This window comes from Podarcis tiliguerta (genome assembly GCF_965153285.1).
Source record: "Podarcis tiliguerta genome assembly, chromosome: 10".
Taxonomy (NCBI): domain Eukaryota; kingdom Metazoa; phylum Chordata; class Lepidosauria; order Squamata; family Lacertidae; genus Podarcis; species Podarcis tiliguerta.
Window position 1 is genome coordinate 45,115,809 of NC_139543.1, and position 6,682 is coordinate 45,122,490.

Sequence of the window (6,682 nt, forward strand, 5' to 3'; positions counted from 1 at the left end):
GCCGATCGAAAGGTCGGCGGTTCGAATCCCCGCGGCGGGGTGCGCTCCCATTGTTCGGTCCCAGCGCCTGCCAACCTAGCAGTTCGAAAGCACTCTCGAGGTGCAAGTAGATAAATAGGGACCGCTTACCAGCGGGAAGGTAAACGGCGTTCCGTGTGCGGCTCTGGCTCGCCAGAGCAGCGATGTCACGCTGGCCACGTGACCTGGAAGTGTCTCCAGACAGCGCTGGCCCCTGGCCTCTTGAGTAAGATGGGCGCACAACCCTAGAGTCTGTCAAGACTGGCCCGTACGGGCAGGGGTACCTTTACCTTTACCTAAAGTAAGCAAACTGGATGATAAGTATGTTTGTATAGAGTAGCAGCCTATTAGCTGTGAACCTTCTTGTAGGCAGGGCATAGCACATCATCATAAAGAATAACTAGGATGAACTGAGCACATGGTGGACTCTTAAACCGACTTTTTCTGTTTGCTTTTCTTCCAGGTTTATTATTTAATATATTTGCTGTATTGCCCCCATGGGGTCCTCAGAGTTTCTCTCCGTCCATCCGCCTCAATGCTACTTTTGGACGGCCAATGGTGCTTCCTGATCCCTTGCTCGCTGGACGTTCTCCCACCAAAGTTGACCCTTCGACTTCTCACCTAATTGCATTTCAGCATTGTCCCAAAAGGAAGAAACCGGGGTGGGAAATAAACGGAAGAAAGAAAACACAGCCATTTGGATGGACAATGTACTGCCTGCTGGAGCAAACGCACTGGAAACGGGCAAAGACTTGGTGGCCCCGATCTCCTTTTGAAGGAGGAGGCTTGATTTCCCCACACACCCACACACCCACCCACCCTCTTTCTTCCTCCTTGCTCCCACCCAGACTGTTAGCTGGGCTCAGGCAGCTTACAGCGCAACAGATGCAAGTCAAGGCAGTCAGAGTGGCAACCAGTGACAGCAAATGCACTAAGGACTTCTATCGTGATGTCTGACTAGATATCTTTAATGTGTGTGTGTGTATATATATATATATATATGTTTTATTTTTTAAAACCACTAAAACATGCCATGCTCTGGGAATGGAAACAATGAAAGCAAAATTCATTTGTCCGACGACGCTTTCTGCTGCCAGCTGGGGGTGGGGACAGGGAACAGGAATGGAGCAGCTGTACTCTAGGGAACCGCTGGCCCTCCCCACACCCATCCAGGGAGCTGCTTGGGTTAAAGAGGCCTTCTTTGCACATGATTATGGAGGGCTTGACTTATCCTGTTGCTACTCTCCTATTGCAGCTGGAATTTGAAACCCCCCCCCCTTTTTTTGAATGACTCGCTATGAGGTTTTCTTAATGGCTTTGCATTCAGTAAACTGAGGATTACCACCACTGGATAAACTGGAGCCCCAACCCAACCTGCAGTCCCCTTTTCAGAGGCTTTATATTTTAATGGGACAGGTAGGTTAATCATAATAACCGTATTAGAGCATGTTCTTCGAATGACAATCAATGCCACCTCTGTTTAAGCGATCTCAAGTAGCAGTGCAGACCGAGAAAGAGACCTTTGCTTGGTATTTTGGAGAGCTGCTGCTCATCAGGGGTCAAACAGCAACGGGTTGCGCAGATCATTGGTATGACTCTGTGATTACCACCAGCCCAGCCCATATCACAGGTCCCTTGTGGGTGACTCTGTTTCCAAGGCAGTGTTATTACCTCCTATGATACAGCAACGAATATGCAGATGCTAACTCGTCTTAATAACCTCAGGTGATCATCATCTGATCGGATGAAAACGGAGCTGTGCCAAGCCTTTCAACAGCCATAAAAGACCGCACGATGCATTGCGTAGTTGCGCCTGTGTGCCAAGTGGTGCTTTGCATCTCATCCTCTGTTTCCAGTGCTGTTCCACCAGAGTCCCTGGACAAGGAGCCAGTCAGTAGCATCCGATGTATGTGGGGGAGGCAAAGAAGCTGAGCAGAGATAACTGGCCCTCTTTAACCACTGGCTATTTTTAATCTTCTCTGTTTTTCTCAGCTGTCCTATATTTTGTCTCTTCAAAGCTGGGAACGGTTATCTCTTTAAAGGTTCACAAGCCATTCCAGATCACCAAAGAATAATAACCTCTGAAGGTTTTGTGTGTGAGAGAAAGAGTGGCCTATCTTCAGGAACGATTGCAGGGGCCTGCGGGGAGGTAAAATAAGAAGGAAAGACGTTCACTTTTCCCGAGTCAGAGAAAGGATCACTCACCTGTTTATCTTTAAAGTGTTGGAGGAAAGAGTAAAGAAGGACAAGACTTCATAACTTCTACTTTCCACCTACCTCTCTGTATTCTCTTGCAAAAGAAGGGCAAAAAAAACCACATAATGAGTGGGGAAATGGGTAGAGCTGCCTTTGGCAACCTGGTGCCCTCCAGATGTTTTGGACTACAACTCCCATCAGCCCCGCCTGGAGGGCATCGGGTTGGCAAAGGCTGGGATAGAGTGTGAATAAAATTTTGCAAGGTAAGTCCCTCCTTCTCCCCTGCTCTCTGCCTCTGCCATTTCTCTGGTCTTTGTGCTGGATTAAGCCCAGCAAAAGGCACCTTGGATAGACCTTAATGCTTGGAAAGATTTCCTGCCATGTCTCAGGTAGACCGGATGAAGAGTTGAAGCATGGCAGTCACATGCATTTGTTAGAAAGAGACAGACACGTCACACAACGCTACCTAAAAGATGTATCTGTGCAAATGTTTGGCACAAGGAAAGGGAAGGAATAACCTGCCCCTGGAGTCACTTTTATAGGAAGCATGTGAAACGCAACATTTGCCTGATGACCAGGTTGGATTGAAAATCCAGGTCTTCCTCCTTTTCCTGCAAGGCTGGCTTAAGCTGTTTTGCTCCATTCATTTGTATGGAACAAGAGGAAAAGGCTACAAACCGGGAGACTGGTAGGAAGGTAGGCACACTGACTGCAAACTCGTGGGACAAACTGGGTCTGGTATTTCCATTCTCTTCAGTTGTAGGAGGTGGGCGGGGGGAGAGAGAAAACTTGTGGCTCACACAATTGCCCCCATACCTCAGATCCTGTTATCCAAAGGGTCCAAGGGGGTGGGGGACTGTTTCCCCCTTGAATTGCATTTGTATGGAGTACTTGGATTCAGGTGCTAGAGGCAGGTTCCTGTACTGCCTAATACTGGAATGGGAAACACTCCAGTTCCCACCAGTTCTGCCAACATGGCCAATGGTTAGGGAACATAGGAGTTGTAGGACAAAACCATCTGGAGGGCTTTCCCCTCCCTGATCTGCTGTATTGGGTAGGTCCACTTTTCTCCTTGCAAACCAAGACTATGGGCCGATCAAACCTTGCAAAACGATCAGTTGGCACTATGGTCAGGCACTACTGGCGAATAAAAGAAGTAAGCTTACAGCAACGGCTGTGGTCTCTCAATCTAGTTTCATGGAGGAGGCCAGTAGCAGGAATTTTTTAATTTTTTTTTTTAAGGCTGATGGAAACAACAGAGATTTCCTGCCTGTCTACCCGCCTTACACCCAAAGCTTGCTCTCTGACATTAAAGAACACTTCTTGCTATTCAATCTTACTTCTCGTTGTCTTTAAAAGACCATTTGTTTTCCTGCATCTTTTTCATTTGTAAGGAGGGCAAGGTCTCTCTCTCCACACCCATTTTATGTAAAAATTAATTTATACTCAGTACTGTATTTAAAGTTGTTTTAAAAAAACCTTAAATTCAAAAATTCTGCGGTTTTGTGTCTCTTGTTTTAAAGCAGCTAAAAGCAAGGTGGCGGGAATTTGACAGGGGTGGGGAGAGGAGTTTCCAAAAGGCCGACTCTACAACCTGGAAGAAAGAAACACTTTTTAGAGGTCATAAATCCAGACGTAATAAATTTGCCTGTCTTTTTTCTTACCCATTCCCCCAAAGTAATCACATGTTCAAAATGCAGGGGTTGCCCAACAACATTCCGAGAGCAGAAATGCCAGATAATATTGTACCAGACAGATATGGTTAGTGATCTCATGTAAGACATGGTTATGGCTAGTAATGTTATATAAAACTCAAATTCTAGATGCATTATGAGAACTTAAGCACTGCCCTATTTAAAACAGGTACATCGCACAGCTGAATGTAGACAAGCTTTGCTCAGACAAGATGAGTCACTCCGCTTGTAACTGGGATGACTCACTGTTTGCTGTGTGCCCCAAAGGTTTCATGAGCAAAGGCAACAACATCCTATCGTGGTGGGTGGAATGGCAATTTGCTCTTGAGTGTTCAGGGCCTGGCATCTTGTTAAAACTGGTACAGCCCAGCGGGCAGCGTCTCAGCCTTGTTATTAGTAGGCAGGAAAGGTAAATCTCAAACTCTGTTGTTAAACGCACAGTCTCAGTGCCACGTCCATAAAACGGAAGTAATAACAATGATCTTCCTACTTTGTAAGGACTACATAGTGTTAATAGTGGTTTCGAAGCATGTAGAAGCTCAGTTCACAACAAGCCAAACCATGGCTAAGTGTGAGTAGTGTGTGGGTACTCACAATAAAGATCACAGCCACTTATCTTCGCTCCCCTGTGCTTGTCCTATTGCCACCCTACCCAGAGCTAGACTATGGTTGAGTTTCATGTTACATCCATACCTGGGCTCATGAATGGTCTCCCCCAGACAAACCAAAAGAAGTAAGCTAAGAACAAACCATTGCTGCAGCATGTGGTTTGTTCTTGCCTAACCGCTTGTGGTTTGTTTGAAGCAGATAAACCTAATGCTAAGGCAAACCATTACTTAGTTCCAAATAGCGCAGTGGCAGGATGACTGGGGAGAAGTGAAGTGGCCACAATATTTTCGGTGAGTACCCTAAAGCTTGCACATTCACACTTAGCCATGGTTTGGTTTGGAGTTACCCATGAACTGGACCTTTATATGCTTTGCAGTCACTGTTAAAATTGCAGTGTCTCTAGGAAGTAGGATCATTGTTCTGTTTTATGGATGTGGCACTGAGATTGTGCTTACTGTAGGCAGCAAACTGCTTTATTATCCAAGGTATTTACCCTAACATAAATTGAGATCATACAGTTATAGTTTTTCAAACAGTCCCGTAGTCTTTTAGTTTTTGCTGTAATAGACTAATGTGGCTCCCTCTCAGGGAATGTATAGTCTTCATTGTTGTTGTTGTTTAGTCGTTCAGTCATGTCCGACTCTTCGTGACCCCATGGACCAGAGCACGCCAGGCACTTCTGTCTTCCACTGCCACCCGCAGTTTGGTCAGATTCATGTTTGTAGCTTCGAGAACACTGTCTAACCATCTCGTCCTCTGTCGTCCCCTTCTCCTTGCGCCCTCCATCTTTCCCAACATCAGGGTCTTTTCCAGTGAGTCTTCTCTTCTCATGAGGTGGCCAAAGTATTGGAGCCTCAGCTTCACGATCTGTCCTTCCAGTGAGCACTCAGGGCTGATTTCCTTAAGAATGGATGCGTTTGATCTTCTTGCAGTCCATGGGACTCTCAAGAGTCTCCTCCAGCACCATAATTCAAAAGCGTCAATTCTTCGGCGATCAGCCTTCTTTATGGTCCAGCTCTCACTTCCATACATCACTACTGGGAAAACCATAGCTTTTACTATACGGACCATAGCTTTTACTATACGGACTATAGTCTTCATTACTCCAGAGTAAAATATCCTCACTTTGTACCAACCACTGCTCACAAGGATGATGAGAGCCAGCAAACCATGGTTATTCCTAGGCTTACTGCAATCTAGACCAGTGGCTCTGCAAACCTTTTGTCTATAAATAACTTCGGTGGAGGAAGGTGAATTCCTCAGAACTGCAACAGTCCCAGGAACAAGGCGAAAGCTGCTGATTAAGACTTAAATCACAGGTGGGCAGACTTCTCAGGTCCAATTCAATTTCTTTATTAGAACCTCAAGACCCAACAAACCAGAGGCAGATGCAAATGGCAAATTACAGATATGGAATGGAAAAGAACAAGATGCCTCTGAGCACAATCATAAAGCATAAGAAGAGCCTGCTGGATCAGGCCAGTGGCCCATATGGTCCAAGCATCCAGTGCTCACAGTGGCCAAACATGCCTGTGGGAAGCTCAACTGGTAAAGCATCTCAGCTGTGGCTTCAAGCCCCACGCTGGGCAAAAGATTCCTGTATTGAAGGGGGTTGGACTAGATGACTCTTATGGTCCCCTCCAACTCTATAATTCTATGATCATGAGTGCAACAGGACTCTCCTCTCTTACAATTTCTAGCACCTGTTATTCAGAAACACACTGCCTTCAACAGCAGAGGTAGAAAGAACATAACCATCAAGGTTAGTCTGAGCCTAGGAATATGTTTTCAGTTGTAGAAGTGAACTGAGCCCACAGGTCTATCTCACAGAAGTCCACACCTGGTTAGTTTTCTTCATTTCAACAGCCTAATATGTGAGGAAAGCCATGTTGCTGTTATTATTAAACAAGTGGGAGTTGGGAACCCTTCCTAATCTAATGCAAATCATAGTTTTTCAAACAGCACTGCCGCTAGGAGCTTCACTACAAGCCTTCACAAACTGTGTCTGCCCTAAAACACATCAACTGTGTGTCAAAGAGGAACACCAGTCACTGATGTGCATATTGTATTTTAGGGGAATTTGTCTCCTGCAGTGGCGTAGCGTGGGTTGTCAGCACCCGGGGCAAGGCAAGTAATTTACGCCCCCTAACCCGTGGATTTGCGCC

At 46.0% G+C, this 6,682-nt stretch overlaps 1 protein-coding gene across 4 annotated transcripts in view; it reads left to right on the top strand.

The window, feature by feature from the left end:
- Positions 1–3,437, top strand: part of PDGFB (platelet derived growth factor subunit B) — a 43,097-nt gene extending 39,660 nt beyond the window's left edge. For all 4 annotated transcript variants that reach the window (XM_083400470.1, XM_083400467.1, XM_083400468.1 and 1 more), the window contains exon 7: positions 482–3,437. The gene's annotated coding sequence lies outside the window, so the exon portion shown is untranslated. The remainder of the gene's footprint in view (positions 1–481) is intronic.
- Positions 3,438–6,682: the final 3,245 nt, after the last annotated feature.